Here is a 21,260-nt window from a genome sequence, read left to right as displayed (position 1 = left end):
AAAAAAAAAGCCAAAATATTGTCATACTATCAACTCCTATGCACATGGACTTTAAGAAGACCCCAAGGCTGTGATGAATTGGTTCACATAAGGTGATATTTCACAGTTTTTGTAACTGAATAGCTCACTAGGTTGGGATATATGTCTTTGATTTGCAATTATGTATTTTTAACCAAGTCTTAAAACATCTGTGTGCCTTAGTTTTTTCCAATTGAAGATAAGAGCTTGGAGAGGGTGCTGAGGTTGCCTTGTGCATATTCCACTGGGCCGTCCCACATGGGAGCTCACAGATCCAATGACTCCTACTCTAAGCATCTATGACTCTTTGTCTTTGGGCTTTCTCTGACTGGTGGAGGAGGTCAGAAACAAGCTAGTGCCCCCTTCCTTCAACCCAATAAAGGATGATGGGAACTGGAACAAGATGGTAGCTTACTCACCGCTCAGGTGTGTACAATGCTTCCTCCCAGAGGTCCTCAGCAGAACTGCTCCTCCATTACCCGCAGCCGCAGCAGCAGTAACAACCTGTTGTACACCCATAATAACTTCCCTTTCCTGTCTCACTTCCCAACTCTCCCATTAGAGTTTTCTGGGAAAACTGTTCAAACAAATGCTTGCACCCAAATTCCCATCTAAGGGTCCGCTTCCAGGCCAACCCAACCTAAGGCTTATAGCAATGAGTTATAAGGACAGCAAAACATAGTGAGGCTTTGAAGTCTTAATAATGATAATCAGTTATGTGTGTAATCAAGCACTGATTACAAAGCACTTTCATACTCATTTTCTTGTTAGATTCTTATAACCACTGTTGAGTTATGATGACTATTATTTATTCCCATATAATGTGGAGGCCACTGAAGCTCTGGGGGTTAAACAACTTGTTAAGAGTTAGGAAGTTGAGTCTCTCACCTTTAATTCAGACCTCTGCCTCCAAGTGGCCATCTGCTTCCACCCCTTCCCTGTATCCTTGAGTGCTGCTAGTCAAGAAGGCTTATAAGATGACTCCCAATGCTTCTGCCAAATGTAGACTCCATTAGTGTGGTTGAATAGCTACTTAACCTCTACTTACATGTTAAATTTCACTGAAACATGTTAACTATATCCATTTGAGAACTTTGATTAGCCACTATTGTATTTTAAGGTAAATTAAACATTAGATTTCAATTTAAATTGCATCTTGATTCTCCTTAGAGAAATAAACATCATCACAATCAGTTGTTCTTTTAACATTTTTATAAATTACTTTTTTTTTTTTTTTAAATCATAGTTTCCTTGAGTTGGAAGAGTCTACAATTTAGAGATGCTGAAATCTCATCTACAGCATCTCTGACAGATGGTCACCCAGCCTCCACTGTTATGTTTTTTATAATGGGGAGGTCACTGTCACACAAGGGAGGTTATTTCATTGTTGAGAAGAGAACTTCTGGTTGTTTAAAATTTCTTCCTTTCATTGAGCCAAATGGCTTTCTCATCATTTCCCTTTCATTAGTGTGGTTGGGACCGCGAGAAATAAACAGAACAAGTCCAAGTATGTGTCTGGGCTTGAGCCTCTTTTTACATTAAAGTAGTTCTTTAAGTCCATCATCTTTAGCATCTGTGTGTAATTTTGCTCTGCGTGGGAGTAGCCGTACTGGTCCTTCTAACACATAGTTATTTATGCTGCTGTGGTGGGTCTCTTTATAGGTGATGTTTTCATTCCTCTTATAGGGCCCCAGCATGCATGGTGCCTTTTAGTATGTTGGTATATTCCTTTACAATGATTATTTCTTCCTAGGTCTCTTTTTAAATGATGAGTATGTTAGTTTATTGGTGCTATGAGTTTTTTGCTTGTTATTGGATTTCTTCTTAAGAGAAGAAGAAATTCTTGCTAATTTGCTTTTCTCCTTTGGTTTTAAAATTGCATGTATTAACTGAACCCATATTTAGTTTGAAATTTGCTCTTTGTCTTTGAGTTTTATCTTTCTAGGTCTTGTTGTTTCTTCTTCAAGTTGTAGTTATGGGGATTGATTGGTTTAGAAGGATGTGTGAAACATTCTTAGTTATCCATATTTCAGCCCTGAATATCTTACGTAAAGATGGTTTTCAGCTTTGTCCCTTTCTAAACCTTCCCCCTACTCCCATAATCTTTTTTCTTTAGAATCTCTAGAATACAAAGAACATGGATTTTAGAGTCTAGCAAATATACGTTTTAACTTCACTTCCAAAACTGTATTAGTTCCCTTGGGTTGCTGTACCAAATTATCACAAACTGAGTGGCTTTATACAACAGAAATGTATTTCCTTACAGTTCTGGAGGGTGGAGTTTGAAATCAAGACATGGCTGGGCTGCACTGACTCTAGAAGTTCTGGGAGGGAGTCCTTCCTTGCCCTTCCTACTCTGGAAGCTGTTGGCATTCCTGGGCTTGTGGCTACATCTCTGTCTCTGCTTTGTCTTGGCTTTACCTTCTCTCTGTGTGTGAGGCTTAATCTCTCTTTGCTTCTCACTTACATGGACAATTGTGATAGCATTTAGGATCCATCCAGATAATCTCAGATTATCTCAAGATCCTTAATTTAATCACATCTGAAAAGACTCTTTCTCCACGTAAGATAACATTCCTTCACAGGTTGTAAGCATGAAGGCCTGATATTTTTGATGGACATGATTCAGCCCATTACAACCACTTATTATTACTACTATGATTTTAAGCAAGTATATGAATCTCAATTTTTTCATCTAAAGATTAGAACTGACATTGACTATTTTATAGTATTATATTCAAGAGATAGGGATCAAGACCATCCCCATGGAAAACAAATGCAAAAAAGTAAAATGGCTGTCTGAGGAGGCCTTATGAATAGCTGTGAAAAGAAGAGAAGTGAAAAGCAAAGGAGAAAAGGAAAGACATAAGCATCTGAATGCAGAGTTTCAAAGAATAGCGAGAAGAGATAAGAAAGCCTTCCTCAGCAATCAGTGCAAAGAAATGGAGGAAAACAACAGAATGGGAAAGACTAGAGATCTCTTCAAGAAAATTAGAGATACCAAGGGAATATTTCATGCATAGATGGGCTTGATAAAGGACAGAAATGGTATGGACCTAACAGAAGCAGTAGATATTAAGAAGAGGTGGCAAGAATACACAGAAGAACTGTACAAAAGAGATCTTCACAACCAAGATAATCATGATGGTGTGATCACTCACCTAGAGCCAGACATCCTGAAATGTGAAGTCAAGTGGGCCTTAGAAAGCATCACTATGAACAAAGCTAGTGGAGGTGATAGAATTCCAGTTGAGCTATCTCAAATCCTGGAAGATGATGCTGTGAAAGTGCTGCACTCAATATGCCAGCAAATTTGGAAAACTCAGCAGTGGCCACAGAACTGGAAAAGATCAGTTTTCATTCCAATCCCAAAGAAAGGCAATGCCAAAGAATGCTCCAACTATCACACAATTGCACTCATCTCACACGCTAGTCAAGTAATGCTCAAAATTCTCCAAGCCAGGCTTCAGCAGTACGTGAACTGTGAACTTCCAGATGTTCAAGCTGGTTTTAGAAAAGGCAGAGGAACCAGAGATCAAATTGCCAACATCCGCTGGATCATGGAAAAAACAAGAGCATTCCAGAAAAACATCTATTTCTGCTTTATTGACTATGCCAAAACCTTTGACTGTGTGGATCACAATAAACTGTGGAAAATTCTTCAAGAGATGGGAATACCAGACCACATGACCTGCCTCTTGAGAAACCAATATGCAGGTCAGGAAGCAACAGTTAGAACTGGACATGGAACAACAGACGGTTTCAAATAGGAAAAGGAGTATGACAAGGCTGTATGTTGTCACCTTGCTTATTTAACTTCTATGCAGAGTACATCATGAGAAACACTGGGCTGGAAGAAGCACAAGCTGGAATCAAGATTGCCAGGAGAAATATCAATCACCTCAGATATGCAGATGACACCACCCTTATGGCAGAAAGTGAAGAGGAACTAAAAAGCCTCTTGATGAAAGTGAAAGAGGAGAGTGAAATAGTTGGCTTAAAGCTCAACATTCAGAAAACGAAGATTATGGCATCTGGTCCCATCATTTCATGGGAAATAGATGGGGAAACAGTGGAAACAGAGTCAGGCTTTATTTTTCTGGGCTCCAAAATCACTGCAGATGGTGACTGCAGCCATGAAATTAAAAGATGCTTACTCCTTGGAAGGAAAGTTATGACCAACCTAGATATCATATTGAAAAGCAGAGATATTACTTTGCCAACAAAGGCCCATCTAGTCAAGGCTATGGTTTTTCCAGTGGTCATGTATAGATGTGAGAGTTGGGCTGTGAAGAAAGCTGAGTGCCGAAGAACTGATGCTTTTGAACTGTGGTGTTGGAGAAGATTCTTGAGAGTCCCTTGGATGGCAAGGAGATCCAACCAGTCCATTCTAAAGGAGATCCGCCCTGGGGGTTCATTGAAAGGAATGATGCTGAAGCTGAAGCTCCAATACTTTGGCCACCTGATGCGAAGAGTTGACTCATTGGAAAAGACTCAGATGCTGGGAGGGATTGGGGGCAGGAGGAGAAGGGGATGACAGAGGATGAGATGGCTGGATGGCATCACTGACTCAATGGATATGAGTTTGAGTGAACTCCGGGAGTTGGTGATGGACAGGGAGGCCTGGTGTGCTGTGATTCATGGGGTTACAAAGAGTTGGACACGACTGAGCGACTGACCTGAGCTGATCCTTCCAGTGAATGGCCATTTAGTCAAGTCTCTTCCAGCTTGTATTTATTTAATTGATTTTTTGAAACTAAATATAGTACTTTATAGCCTGTTAAATTTAGTTTTATTTGTCTTGAGCTGGCATCCTGTCTGTCAAGTTTGCTCTGAGTCTGTATTGATAGCTGTTTACTGATTAAGCTATTTCCGTAAGTTTTAGGGCTCCTGCTGGCAAGCACATGTTAGAATATCAGAACTCAAAGAGTTCAAGTTCTAATTTCTCTACCATCACCACTCCTATCTCAATGTGCCTCACCTCACGACTTTCTTCAGTTTTAAAAAGCCATAGAGACTTCTCAATTTCATCTCATTTTTGATTGAATATACATATTAGGACACTACCTGCTCCCACTTCAACAGCATTTTCTAAGACCTGATGGCTCTCTATAGAAGGCTTAATTTACAACAAAACTCCCAAAAGTTCATTGTATGTATACATATCCAGGGGCAAAAGCAAGAAATCAGAAATTTGCCTTTTCCTTTTCCCAGTAGAGGACCAGAAAAACATTTGTTAGTGTCAGATGTCTGGATTTTTAAAACATTTCTCAAATACACACGTGCACACACACACACACATCCTTGATCATGTACTTAACATGTCATGGAGTTTACAATGTTTGAAAGTTCCTGTATGTTACAACATGTGATATAAACAGTGTTTGAATACCTCCATTCCTTTTTAATACCATCTTTTTAATGATCACACACAGAGAGACAGAACATATCCACATACATATACACAAGTAGAACCCTATTAATGCAGTGTTTTCAGCAAGGATGAATTTATAACTCAGGGATGAACAGCTAAAGCTCTCATCACAGCCTGTCACATTTACATGGCAATGGAAACTGTAGTGCTTCAGTCTGACCTGGGGGTCTGGAAGCACTGCAGTTTATTAGGCAAAGCTTTTATGATACCCTCATTTGCAAAGATGTTTCTGTCAGAGTAATACCAAAATGTCCTCTGAACGAAGAAAATGGGAATAGCTGTGAGCTTGTCAATCTTCAGTCTCTCAAACATAGCATTTCACAATTTTGTTATCCACTGCAGAACCTTAGAGAGGCAAGAGTCTGATGAATATCTTTCAACTTCTATTAAGATCAAACTCAGAAGTCTGTACCTTGTCAACCATCATATTCATGATGAGCAATAGCTCACCTTTGAAACCATGAAGATTAAGATGGTGGCTAGATAAAGGTTATTGCACAGGAGTCAAATATGAAATCAACTGACAATTTAAAATAATGCAGCATTATAATACTTTATATCCCCTTCCCAGAAATGTAGACTGAGGTTGAGAATATGGTTGCAGAGTTGTAATTACTGCACTTGAAATTGATGTGGGTAAGAAGGCAAATGTAAGGAGAGTGACAAATTATTTCTCCCCAGCAGAGATCCCTTTTTGCTCATCACTATATATCAGACTGAAAAAACAAGGATACTGCCCCCTCAAATTTAATGCCATACTTTATCCAGCTACCAATACATTCATTCAAATTAGGTTTTAAAGACAAAACTCCAATCAGTGATCCCAGTCAAGGTATTATTTCAGTGAAAAGGTTTCTCTAAAGGGTGGATTGATTAAGGAATAAATTTATAATACAAATAAAGAAGTAGGATAGTAAAGTAAAAAATAATCCTTCCAGAACTTTGAATGGATATTTTAGGGCTTAAAAACAGGGGGGAAATGTAAATATCAAGTACTCCAAGAGTGCAGAATTCTTAAAGATATGCACAATTAATATGGCTTTACCATTTAATCTTTTCTTGGACCCATCCTGTTCTCCTTAAGAGAATGATTGCTTCTCTTAACTGAAGGTAGACTGATGTGGCTTTTAGGGATGGGAAAAAGAGTAAGTCAAAAGATACCACCCCCTCAGTAAAAAAGCTTCCTTATCAGTCCTTGACATTTTAGCCTTTACATTTATGTTTTGAGTCATTTTATCTCTCACCAAAGTCTTAGTGAAAATGATTCTATTCAGAAATGCTAGCACTCACTGACCCAGAGGTTCTCAAATTTTTTTTTTTTAATTTTTAGAAAACATTTTTTTCTTTTTAAATTTTATTTGTCTGTTCTGGATCTTAGTTGCGGCATGTAGGATCTATGACCTTCGGCATGTGGGATCTAGTTCCCTGTCCAGGGATTGGACCTGGGTTCCCTTCATTGGGAGTGCAGAGTCTCAGCCACTGGACCACTGAGGAAGTCCCTGTTTAATATGCAGGAGCTTGATAATAAGGATCTTGATGCTGGTACAGATCCTTGGGCCTAGCCTCAGAGATTCTGACTTGGTGTGCCTGGGGTCGTGTCTCAGGTTTTACGTTTTAAACAAGTGCTTCAGGTGAATCTGATACCTGGATCACAATTTGAGAAACCCTACCTTTGTCCATCTTCACAAGCCACAGTCATAAGCACATTTTAGAAAGAGAAAGTAGAGAAGTGAAGGGTAGAGCAAGGAACAGGGAATAGGAGGCAATGTGGAGAGCCTGGCCCATGCGGTGGGGGTGCTGATTTAGCACAAATAAGGATTTGGAAAATAGCAACCGATTTTTCAACCAGATTTTAAAATCAGTTGAGTTCAGTTCAGTCACTTAGTTGTGTCCGACTCTTTGGACTGCAGCACGCCAGGTCTCCCTGTCCATCACCAACTCCTGAAGTTCACCCAAACTCATGTCCATCACATCGGTGATACCATCCAACCATCTCATCCTCTGTCATCCCCTTTTTCTCCCTCTTTCAATCTTTCCCAGCCTCAGGGTCTTTTCAAATGAGTCAGCTCTTGGTATAAGGTGGCCAAAGTATTGGAGTTTCAGCTTCAAAATCAGTCCTTCCAATGAACACTCAGGACTAATTTTCTTTGGAATGTACTGGTTGGATCTCCTTCAGTCCAAGGGATTCTCAAGAGTCTTCTCCAACACCACAATTAAAAAGCCACCACAGTTTTAAAATCAAGGCTATACAAATTTTCACCCACAGAAGAAAAAGTCTATGGATTTATTAATTAGAAAATTCCATCTGCTCTCATAGTACTCCCCACCTCTACCTGCCACCATACACACGTCATTCATTGTAGTTTGGCCCATTAAATTCTAACTTTCACTGTCCCTTGGAGGGTCGACTATGTGTGAGGCTGTTTTCAAACACTGTGTCTATATAATACTTCATATCTAGCTGAAAGTGAGGGAAAAAAAATCAATAAAACCAGTTGCTTGAAATCAAGTGAACAGCTCATCCTTTCCTATACCCCCTGAAAGTTTACAGATTTCAACCTTTTGGGTCACTGATATTTATTTAATCTTCATGGTGGTTGACCTTAGGTGACAAATTACCCCAATATTCATATGCCCAAGGGAGCGTTTTTCCTCCTCTTGGTCAGTGTTCCAGCTGAGCTGTTTTGATCCTCTTAATGTGGAGGTGAGTGGGGGAGAAGGCATTTATTAGCTCCTGACCTCTATTTAGCCAGAGCATCTTTAATTTTACCTTCTTTATTGGAAATTATCTAATTTTATAAAGTGAAAAATTCTCCAAATCATAGGGAAAGGGAGAACTGCATGTTTTTCTTTCTAAAAAAACTACACTTGTCAAAATAAGATAGATTTATTGTAGAAAATTGAAAATTTGGAGATGAACAACAAAGAAAATAAATACCAGACATAATAGAGATAATTCCTATTAACCTTCATGCTTATTTCCTTTTAGGCTTTTTCTTTCTGTGCAAGGGTTACATATACTATTTTAAAAATTAAAATGGCATCATACTTTAATTACAGTTTTAAAACTTTCTTTTCCCTGTTAGCAGTATATTGTGAGCATTTCCCTATATTCATATGAGTTCTCCTATGATTTGAAAGGGCTACATTAATTTCCTAGGCTGTGGACATAATTTATTTAACTAGTTTTTTTCTTCTATTAGCTATTTAGATGATATTTAGTTGGTATAATTTCTCCATATTGGAAATAATGTTCAGGTGAGATGGTAGTACCTCTTGTGCTTAGTCCCTCAGTCCTGTCCAACTCTTTGTGACCCATGGACTGTAGCCCACCAGGCTCCTCTGTCCATGGGATTCTCCAGGCAAGAAAGCTGGAATGGGCTGCCGTTTCTTTCTCCAAGACATCTCCCCAACCCAGGGATCAAACCCGCCTTTCCTGTGTCTCCTGCATTGCAGGTGGATTATTTTCCATTGAGCTGTCTGGGAAGCCAGTACCTCCTGTGCACATCTCTAATTACTCCTTAGGGTAATACCCTAGGAATGAAATTTCTGGAACAAAGGTTATGCAGTATTTTAATGCTTTGGAAACATATTGTCAAATTGCTCTCCAGAAATAATGTACTAATTTACACTCACAGCAGCAGTGGATGAGGGTGTCTGTTTCCTATACCCTTGCTACCACTGGAAATTGTTATTTTAAAATATCTTTGCCAATTCCCACTTAACATATAGCGATGACGATTAATTCATTGACAAAGGTCTCCTTGGAACGAATTCACTGACTTCTAGCACACATTGCCCTTGGTAATCAAATATTAAATGTAGTTGATTCTTGGTTTTATGCACTAGACTAGCAATTGACAAACTTTTTCTTTTGCCACATGGTAAATATTTTATTGGAGAAGGAAATGGCAACCCACTCCAGTATTTTTGCCTGGAGAATCCCATGGACGGAGGAGCTTGGTGGGCTAGAGTCCACAGGTCGCAAAGAGTCAGACATGACTGAGTGACTTCACTTTCAAATATTTTATACTTGTGGACCATATGATCTCTGTCACATCCACTCAGTTCTGCCATTGTAATGCAAAGGCAGCCACAGATAATACAGAAATCAATGAGCATGGCTGTGTTCCAACCAAACCTTATTTATAAAACAAGAGGAGGGTAGAATTTGACATAGAGGCTAGAGTTTACAGGCCCCTGCTCTAGACATACCGAAAACTCATTATGGGTCAGCAGCTACTGTCCTAGAAACCATACAAGAGGCTCCGGTGAGCAGAGATGATAACAGCATACCGCAGTGAGATGATAAAAAGATGCCTAGGTGCTGAGTCAGAGAACAGGACAGAGCAGACTCTTTTTTTTTTTTTTTTTTAAGAGCAGACTCTTGAATGCCAGGTTGGTATTAGTCAAATGAAAGCAGGAAGGTTTGGAAAGGAGGGAGTGGAATAAAGAGTACCAAAGGGAGAGAAAACAGTATGTACAACAGCCCGGAAGAATGAGAACAAATTCAAGAAACTACATGTAGTTTCCTACAGAAGGTTTACAGAGTTCAGGTAGCATGTTAGTCAGGGTTCTGCAGAGAAACATAACTGTGGGCATGTGTGTGCAAGAGAGAAAGGCAGGGTGAGGAATTTTCTCACCTGATGGAGACTGAGAAGTCCAACAGTCTGTGATTTGGGAGCTGGAGACCCAGGAAGCCACTGGGTGTAGTTCCAGTCTGAGTCCAATACTTCAGGAGTGCCAGTGGTATAAGTCCCCATCTCAGGGCAGAAGATCAATGTCACATCTTAGGCAGTCAGGCAGAGAATTCTCTCTCCTTTTGTTTTTTGCTCAAATCAAGCCCTCAACAGATTGGACGATGCCCACCTATACTGGGGAGGGCAATCTGCTTCATTCAGTCAACCAATTCAAATGTGACTCTGAAACATCCTCATAGACACTCCTAGAGGTAATGTTTAGCCAAATAGCTAGGTGTCCCATGACCTAGTCAAATTGCCATAAAATTAGCCATCACAGGTAGAGAAGCACTAAAGCTAAGTGGAGACTGGGGAGGGCGCTGCAGTCATACCAAGGGATTTGCGTTACCCTGAAGGTGTCAAGGACCCATGGGAGGATTCTAAACTAAGAAATGAAATGACTAGAGTCTGGTTAAAAAAATTCATCCGTAATTGTACTATGGTCACAGAAGAAATTAGTATTAGGGGATGCTTGATGGATGGTATATGGAATCCCTGTACTGATTTTGCAACTTGTCTGTGAGTCTAAAATTATTTCAAAATTGAAGCTTAAAAATATCCTTCTGGCAGCAGTGTGGAGGATTAAGTAGAGAAGTAGGCTGTAGTGGGGTATGGCAGGATCAGGAGGGTCTGAAATAAGCTGGTGGCAGTGGGCACAGAGAGGCTTCCCAGGTGGTGCTAGTGGTAAAGAACCCGCCTGCCAATAAGAGACATGGGTTCAATACCTAGGTTTGGAAGATCCTTTGGAGGAGGGACTGGCAACCCACTCCAGTGCTCTTGCCTGGAGAATCCCATGGACAGAGGAGCCTGGTGGACTACAGTCCATGGAGTCACAAAGAGTCGGACATGACTGAAACAATTTAGCACGCATGCATGCAGTGGGCACAGAGACAAGGGATTGGATGGGAGAAATTGGGAGCAAAGAGAGTTAGGACTCTGTGACTGGCTGGGTGGGTTGGACATGGAGCCATTACAGGAACAAGGTTAGCATTAAGTGAAAATGTGCTTTCCTTGGTAGGAGAAAAAAGGCTAAGTTTTAGGTGGATATGGAATAAGACCAAATGTTTGTGAATGTTTAGAGAAATGGAATGGCTTCCTGCTAGCTGCATAAGATTGTCAAGTGGATGATAACTTGGTCTCTCACCCTTTATCACAAGGAAATACACAGTGTTACTACTGTTTCAGGAGCAGAGGAGGTGGCCAGGCTGTTAATGTCTGCTCTGTGGGTTTATGTCTGACGTGGGAAGCATAGCAGGGAGTCACTAGACCCTACAGGAATGCACTATTAGTCAGGCATGTGATGTCTCATACTCCTCTGAATGCTTCTTTGAAAATGTTTGAGTTTATAGAGTAGCCTTAAGAAAGATTCAGGAAGTGTGTTGTGTATCCAGTCTCAGAGTGTAGTTCTCCGTGGCTCCCAGCCTTGGGTAAAATCCCATGTTTTTTTTCCTTTCATCATTTCATCAAATGCAGCGGCCCTAAAGATATCAGCTAGATTGAATAAAAGGTTATTCCTCCTCGGGGAAGACATCTAGAAATATGCTTTACAAAGCCATTTCTTAAGGGTTTTTCTCCTTTAATTCATTGCTGATGATCAGATGATTGGCTGAACATGAAATATTTAGATGTTTATTTCATAGAATATTCCAAATGGGCTTATTTTATAGGCTGAATTTATTGAATTAATCAATTATGTTGCTGTCATTCAGTTATTTTGCCATCATCCACTCTAAAATATCAACTTTTCAAATAACACTCCTAATTCCTTTGACAAGTTTGTAGTCTGTGTTTTAAAGGGTGCCTCAGAGCAGTTAAGAATATAAACACATACTAAAAATGCAGATTCTGTATTTCACACTACATTATCAGATGCAGTTTTCAAATGATTTAAAATATTAGAGGAAAACAAATTCAGAAGCCATCAATGTTGTTTCCCAAATCTCAAGCTTGGTACTAATTAAGAACGCTTTCTGTACGCATAAGAGCATAGATGCTATGGAGAAAGTAAAATAAGAAATAAAAAATCAAAATGAAAGAAATAATTTATAAACAGTCAGATGAAAGCATAAGTATCTTACCTACCTATATAGGAGAAGGAAAATTGAACTTTGATTTCAGGGTCAAGTGAAACACAGATCGAATGTTTTGAGAGTGCTCATTTAAATGCTAAGTAAGAACGTATTTATAAACATCCACAGTTATGAAGACTTATTGTTTTCTGAGGTACAGAAAGATGATAAATGTTCACTGGATGAAAGCCCGGACCTCCAGGAATGCTGCAGCCAACCAATGGAGTTCGTATTGCTCAATCTTGTTCTAAGAATGCCTGACCAGGTGATGAGTTGATTCACTACTCAGCCATTTGAAAAGAGAGCAATGGAGGTTAATCTGCTGGGTAACATAGTTGCATGAATTTTTAACTAGAAATGTCTGAGTCTCCATCTCTTAACTCATGGGCTTCAAGGAGACACTTCTGGGGCAGTACTGACAAGCGCAGTACTGAAATCGGTGCTGTCCATTGGCTAAACTTTAGGATGCAAAGTGTTTGGAAGACTAATAAATAGGCTGATCCCACACTGGCTAGTGGAGAAGGAAATGGCAACCCACTCCACTATTCTTGCCTGCACAATTCCATGGATAGAGGAACCTGGCTGTCTACAGTCCATGGGTCACCAAGAGTCAGGCAGGACTGAGCAACTAACACACTCTGGCTAGGATGAGTGTCTCCCTATCTTTTCTCACCAATTTATAGTCCACCAAAAAGTGCTATAATTTGCTTCTAGACAGAAAGAAAAGACATTTTCTAATAGGTCATCACGTAATAGCTGCATTAGATTAAGCAGCAGGTTTTGATTTTTTTAGTAGACAAAGAGTAGTTTCAGTTGTACACTTTTGACTACTTAACTCAAGGCTTTCCAAAGGAAAACATTCAAAAGAACCCCCAGTGAGTCAGCAAAGACTTTGAAAAGATTGTGTGTATTTTCTAAAGCATATTTGAGAAAATCACGTACAGGGAGAAAGTGTAGAACATGTACCCACAAGAGCTAAAATTAAAAAATGTGCGTAGCAGCAAACACATGCATAGCATATGGATGCGGCTGACGGAAGAGTTCCTGGCTTCCAGTCAAGACACCACTCAGAGCAGATGCACCGTTATAAATTTGAGCTACACAAGCCACATCCTTACTGGTCAGATTCCAGTCAGTTGTCTTTGAATCCAGTATGGTTGATGTACGCTGGAACTCTAGCTTCCATTTTGATTGGAGGGAAGAGAAATGACTCCATGAAAAGGCCAAAGTGCACATATCCATCCAGGACAAATAAATACTTTTTCATTCCTTACCTCTCCCAAGACTTTGGCAAGTCCCATCCTTGGCGACTTTTCACTTGAGTTTTTTGCCTAACAGATTTTGCCCAGCAGTGTGTCCTCTGATTCCAATGGTACAGCAAGGATGACAGCAGTCCTTGGTAGTAACCACTGCAATTTTTTAGGTTCAATGATAATTCTCAAGCAGATTAAAAGGCTCTGAGTGGAACATTGTCGTCGTTATGTAGTCGCTAAGTCATGTCTGACTCTTTTGCGAACCCATGGACTGTCCATGGGATTCTCCAGACAAGAATACTGGAGTGGGTTGCCATGCCCTCCACTAGAGCATCTTCCTGACCAAGGGATTGAACCCAGGTCTCCCCTATTGCAGGCAGATTCTTTATCACTTAACCACCAGGAAAGTCCAAGTAGAACATTAGGATACTCCTTATCACTCTTCCTTTCATAGCTAAAAATAAAAACCTTTTTTTAAGAACTGCTTTTATTGATTTGCCAGTGAGAATGCTTGCCTGTTTGCCTGAAATCGTGACACAGTTTTAACGTATTTATAAAATATGTAAAAATTTTACAATTCCACATTTTATGAATCAAATAAAATATTTAAAACACCTCTATGTGGACCTACAGGTACACTAGTTTGAGTTCTCTGTTGACTGATTCATTAACCCAAGACTCTTATGATAAAAGGTGCAGGATATAGCTGGACCAACCAGCAACTGGCAAAATGTACCCTTTTCGACAAATCAAATAGATGGTCATTTCTGGTCCTTCTCTGGATGAGTAGGTAAAGCAGATGTTGAGAAGGAGGAGACTGCTTTGCAAAATCCTTTTGACAATAATTCAATCACTCTGGCAGAATTGAATCTGCTAATTTGATTTTTACATTTCTAGGTGGTAGAACAATACCAGATGCCTCACAAAATATTAGCATCCCTGTTTCTCGGTTTCTCATCACATCCTGTTCACTCCTCTTTGGGGAGCTTCATATTAAATTAGATGCAGCTGCTGGATGAAAGACTTCTTTCATGTTTCTATTTAGTATGAACACAATAGCAAAAATAAACATTCAATTTCCTAACTTTTAGGAATTCTTCTTTCGGGTTTGACATTTTTTTTTCTGATGTTAGAGTGGCGGTTTGATCAGGATACTGTTTTAGAGAACATTTGACTGAAGGAAGACAAAAATTCCCAGGTGACCTATTCACCGCCTTCACCCCTCTGGCAAAACTCAATGTGCCTGAGGTAGTATTTTTAGCAAATAATTTGTCTTCTTTCAAGTATTACCTAGAAGTATGTTGTTTTCTCTAGCTTAGATAATTTTGCATCCCATGTTTAGCCATTCAGCGCATTTTAGTGAACTGGACATTAATTCTAACTTTAACTTATTTTCTGTTGATCAAGGAATTAAGCTATTATTTGTGGGTTCAGTTCACTTCAGTCACTCAATCGTGTCCGACTCTTTGTGACCCCATGGACTGCAGCACACCAGGCCTCCCTGTCCATCACCAACTCCTGGAATTTGGTCAAATTCATGTTCACTGAGTTGGTGATGCCATCTAATCATCTCATCCTCTGTCGTCCCCTTGTCCTCCCGTCTTCAATCTTTCCCAGCATCAGGGTCTTTGCAAATGAGTCAGTTCTTCACATTAGGTGGTCAAAGTATTGGAGTTTCAGTTTCAACATCAGTTCTTCCAGTGAATATGCAGGACTGATTTCCTTTAGGATAGACTGGTTCGATCTCCTTGCACTCCAAGGGACTCTCAAGAATCTTTTCCAACACCACAGTTCAAAAGCAACAATTCTTCAGCGCTCAGCTTTCTTTATAGTCCAACTCTCACATCCATACATGACCACTGGAAAAACCATAGCCTTGAGTAGATGGACCTTTGTTGGCAAAGTACTAGGTTTCAAAAGAGAACACATGACACTTGGGAAAAATGAAAGTTTCATCTCTGGTCTGTGTTACAGTTTCTGGCATATTTTTCGATGCCAACAAGTAGTGTCAGAGTAACAGCTGTCAAAATTATCCTTATTAAACACCCATAAAAGAACCAGGCTTTCCATGGACAGCTTTGTGTGCAGACATGGTTGATACAGAATTTGGTTCTCTTCTCTTTCTCCTCTTCCCCCTGAGTTCTGTTTTCTTTGCCACAGCTTTGCAAGTGGCAGAGAATTACTGTTTGATGGCACCCCACTCCAGTACTCTTGCCCGGAAGATCCCATGGGTGGAGGAGCCTGGTAGGCTTCAGTCCATGGGGTCACGAAGACTCAGACACAACTGAGCGACTTCACTTTCACTTTTCACTTTCATGCATTGGAGAAGGAAATGGCAACCCACTCCAGTGTTCTTGCCTGGAGAATCCCAGGGACGGGGGGGTCCGGTGGGCTGCCGTCTATGGGGTCACACAGAGTAGGACACGACTGAAGCAGCTTAGCAGCAGTAGCAGCAGCAGTGGAATAATAGGCAGAAGAAGTGCACCCTGTCAACAAATCAACTAGATGGTCATCTTTGATCCTCCTGTGGTTGAGTGAAGGAGATGTTGGAAAGGATACCCTGCTTTCTTTATGTTCTCAAACCTGTGTATAGATGGCCCAGACCCTGGGATAACTTAATGCAGAGACTGTTTTCCATGTTATATTTGCCTGTAGATACAAAGTACTCTGGGCTTCCCTGGTGGCTCAGATGGTAAAGAATCTGCCTGCAATGCAGGAGACAAGGATTCAATCCCTGGGTCAGGAAGATTCCCTAGACAAGGGAATGGCAACCCACTCCTGTGTTCTTGCCTGGAGAATCCCATGCACAGAGGAACCTGCCAGGGTCCATGAGGTTGCAAAGAATTGGACAAAACTGAATGACTAAGCATGCGCGTGCACACACATACACACACACACACACACACACACACACACCACTAGAGGGCAAACCTGTTTGGGAACTTTTACATCTCTAAGTCATTAATACTTTACTGATGACCTGTGGAATAAGAAATGTTTGGGTAGGCTGGTTCTAGCAAAAAGTATCTTCTCCCTTCAGATAGGTCTCTGTGGAGCTACCATTTCTGCTGACTCCGAGAGACAAGACAGAGTGCCAGATTGTCATTTAGCTTAACTCCATGGAAATGAGGCAGAGCAATCTGACCATGACTAAACCTTTGTATCAGGCAAAAGAACACAGGCCAATCAAGGCAGCCTGCTGCTGTCCTAGGAGGATGGACTGCTGCTGGGTTTGCAAGATGTGCAAGGCAGGCAGAGAAGGAGGACAGAGGAACATGGAACTGACAAAATCTCTTACAATTCATTCATTCAGGCCTTTTCTTCAGCCAGCATTGAAACACTTCCTTGAAGGAGGCTGCCCTAAAGACTGCTGTGACTAGCTTTCATCATCAAGAAAAGGTTAATAGGAAAACCAACCGGCAGTTGCAAGAATGACTGCAACTCTTCAGAAAGGACTAGCTCAATTGACTATTCCAGCTGCTTTCCTTTCCTGATTTCTGTGTGGGTGTTGTATGCATACAAACACATACCTTCATCCCCATCGGTATTACAATTCTCCTGCTAAGCCTCATACAGGACTTAGAGGAAAAAACCAAACTAGCATCTAAGTAAACTAATCATACTCTTATCTTTCTCTTCCTGATCCCTTTCCCTACCTCTAGTTAATTCTTAAATTGCTTAGTTTGAATGAACTTATTTAAAAAGGTAAATTTGTTTTGAATAATAACAGCAGCCTTTTATTTTTTGCTTTGTAAAATATCTTCTCAAGTTCATTATGAAAGCACATTTTATGAGTCAGTCTTCAGAGAGATGTCAGAATTTTCCTGGGCTAACAGAACACATTTTTGTTGGTCTTCTCACATCTCCTCTAGTACGAGTAACCTGTGTCACAATGCAGACTGATCACCTTGTGCACCCAGCCCTGAAGGCACAGAATGTGGTTCTGCTTTGGTCTCGTGGGCTGTATTTTACATTTCCAGAAATCGCCTTGCTCACAGTCCAATTTCTATTAAGCACCAATTTAATTTCTTTCAGGTCTCAGGCCTGTGGCTTCATGCTAATTAGCCAGGCTGCTGGTGTTGTATTGATTAAGTAGTTATTTTCTTAAGGACTTTTCAATTAATAGCAAATGTATACTTATTAGTTCACTCAATGGGGTAAGAACACTCAGCATGTTGCCCAGGATTCAGTTTAGCACTTCATTTTGTAAACTCTTGTGTGCTGCTGTTTTTAGAAATGATTTCTCACAACAGTCTTGGGAGATGGGTTAAGGCTGTTGGCCGGAAGCTGTCTAGGTTTTAGAAAGGGTACATGATGTGTCCCAAGACAGAGGTGGCGCCGAGATGAGAATTCACGGTTCTTGGGTCTCAGGCAGCCAGGCCTTGTCACCCGTCTGATGTGTCCACCCTCTTCCTTTAATTATGTTAAATTCTGGTGCTATTGCAGAGTCACACATTAAGATAAAAATCACAGTCTAAATAGAAATGGAATCTGGTCCTAAAAGGCAGATTTCAACTTTCAGCAGCCTGAGTGGTACCTCCCTGGGGTGGATGCTCCTATTCCTTTATAGTTCCCTAGAAGCGACTTCTAGTCTTCTTCTGAGTCTGGCTGTTCAAACTGGAAAATCATTTAGTTCAGCCCCTTGTTTTGCAGAGAAGGAAGGTCAGGTCTCCTTGCGCTGTGTGTGTGCTAAGTCGCTTCAGTCATGTCCAACTCTTTGAGACTGTATGGGTTGTGGCCCACCAGGCTCCTCTGTCCATGGGGATTCTCCAGGCAAGAATATTGCTATGCCCTCCTCCAGGGGATCTTCGTGACCCAGGGATCGAACCTGCCTCTCACTCTTACATCTCCTGCATTGGCAAGCAGATTCCTTACTACTAGTGACACCTGGGAAGGCCAAGTCAAGTGTAAGGAGACCTTAGGACAAAATCAGAACTTAGGACAAAAATTTTCGCAGGACTTTAGAACAAAATCAGGCCAAGATCAGGAAAAGAACCCAGGTCTCTTGGTGCTGGCTTCAGGACTCCACCCCTTAGAGTCCCTTGTTTCTCCCAAGCCACTGTCCATGGAGTCAGAAAGCGAGCAGACGTATCACTTAGTGTACATACAGCATGAGTTTCGGATGTTTTCTGGTTCAAAGGAAGCCCAGAGGTTGACATAACTTGTAGGTGAGATTAAAGTCAAAAAGCTGGGGAGTAATGTTCTCTATTTCACCAAGTAATATTCCTTGTTGTGTAACTAGAGCTAGGTCTACAAAACTCAGAATAAGAGGGAGACTTCAAATTGTTACCATAGAGAGCCAAGTCAAACTAATTATCCTGGCTTCTGATGTAATTTTGTGGTCTGAATGTGAAGGATAATAATTTTCTTTCTAAGTAAATTCTGTTTCTTCATATTAATAAATATGTAAAAATGTTGAATGAGAAGACCCAAGTTAGAAAAAATAAGCCCACAGAATATATACTTTTGAGAACATATTCTGGGAACCAGGACTTCCCACACTTCAGTTATTCACATACAACCATCACCATTTTTTTTACCTCTGTGCTTCCATTAAACCGATTGTTTAAATATAAATGAATGAAAAGAGGAAAACTTTATAAATTTATAAAAATTGGTAAACCAGTATCATTTGCCATAAAAATGAATTTGTGATTATAAAATTGCTTAAAGTTTTCCTGTGTCATTAGAACTGTCACATGTATGATCAACAGTGTGTCTTGGGAAATACTGATCTAGGTCAGCAGGTATCAATATTTTGGGGGGATGGGAGAGGAGACTCAGGATCCATTTATGCTAACCACTTAAAAGCTAATTAGAACACTTAAAGAGATCTTATTTAGTGGGTCACATGTATACACATTTGGTATCTTAGAAATTAAAGCTAAAAGGTGTTTTAAAATATATCTTTACTAATTTATTTAAAAAAATAATAAACCCATCATGTAGTAACATAAATATCATAGTTGTTATTAAAAACAACTATGTTTTCCAAAGCAAAAAAAAAAAAAAGCATTGGGATCGCATGTACACCCGTGGTGGATTCATGTCAATGTATGGCAAAACCAATACAGTACTGTAAAGTAAAATAAAGTGAAAAAAAAAAAAAGAATAGTGGTGGTGTTTTGAATTTTTGTAAATTAATATCTTGCTTACTGGAAGACAGTGGGTTCTCACACCTGTGTCTGCAATTGCTGTTGTGATATGTTGTTTCGGCTGAAGTATGTGAAGAATATGACTTCACACAGATATGTAGTTAGAAAAGAGAAGTGTATTTTAATAGTTTTTTCACATAATTTTAGATATTCTTCTTTGATATTATACCAAAGCTCAACAAGATATAGAATCTGAAAACAAATCAAAAATTTTTACTTTAAAATCTACTGGTTTACCTTCTACTTTTTCTTATTTTATTTTTTAAAGTCTTTATCGAATTTATTACAATATTGTTTCTGTTTTTTTTGTTTTGGTTTTTTGGCTGCAAGGCATGTGGGATCTTAGCTCCCTGACCAGGGACTGAACCTGCACCCTGCATTGGTAGGTGAAGTCTCAAACATTAGATTGCCAGGAAAGTCCCTACCTTCTTCTTTGAACGAATTTTTCACCCATGCATGATTTTGAACTGGTTATTCATTGGTCATTTGGAAAATATTATTTCACTGAGTTATGCAGATCTGCCAAATTTGGGCACGTTTCCTTATATAATATTTTAAAAATCATATTTTAAAATATTGCCTCCACTAGTCACATTAGGAAACTCATCATTGGAAAGATCAGGATGGCAGGTATGAATTTCCAAAATTTCAGTTTTCCCCTGATAGTTCCAATTTTATTGAACAAATACTGAAAAACATAGTTTCCCCCTACCTTGAAGTGAGAGATTCAATGTTCATTTTCAAGAAAAGTGTCATCAGATACCAATGTCCCAATATCCATTGTTTGCCTGCAAGTTAAACTTCATCAAATCAAAGCTGACAAGTGTGTAAGCTGGTGTTCCATGAAAATTGCCGCTAGGTCAGCTCAACGTCTCACTGCACAAGACACCCATTGTACTTGAGTATGAAGCATATACACTTTATGAGTATGTATCCCATTTCATCACACAAAATATTAAAAATGCATGTATTCAAGCACCAAGATTTAACAAAATTAAATATTTAACAAAAGAATAACTCACTTCATCACGGACATTCTTAGGTGAAAATGACAACTGTTTTTACCATGAATGCATGGTGTTGAAAAATACAATGACTGCAAGCAAAGTTTGGTGCCACTGCCTTGACTAGTGCTAAGGGGCTGATGGTTTTTACCTATCATTGCTTTAACACCATCAGTGCAAAAGAGAACGCTGAAGGGCCTTCCCTAGTGGTCCAGTGGTTGAGAGTCCGCCTTGCAATGCAGGGGACATGGGTTTGATCCATCAGGAAACTGGGATCCCACATGCCATGGGACAGCTAAGCCTGAGTACAGAAACTACTGAGCCCAGGCACCACAACTAGAGAGCCCATGTGCCACGGTGGAGATCCCGAGTGCTGCAATGAAGACCTGACACAGCCAAATAAATAAATATCTTAAAAAGGCAAAGAATGTCTGCCTTAGTATTACTGTGGGAAAAGAAAAAAAAGGTTTGAGTCTCACAAATGTCCTTGAAAGAAGCTTATTAAACTTTAGGATCCATGGGCACATTTTGAGATCTGTTAGTCTAGAACAATCCTTAATCTGTCAAGGGTTGAGAAGGAATCTGATA

Source organism: Capra hircus, chromosome 9, assembly GCF_001704415.2.
Source record: "Capra hircus breed San Clemente chromosome 9, ASM170441v1, whole genome shotgun sequence".
Classification (NCBI taxonomy): domain Eukaryota; kingdom Metazoa; phylum Chordata; class Mammalia; order Artiodactyla; family Bovidae; genus Capra; species Capra hircus.
Note: the sequence above shows the minus strand (reverse complement) of the source record.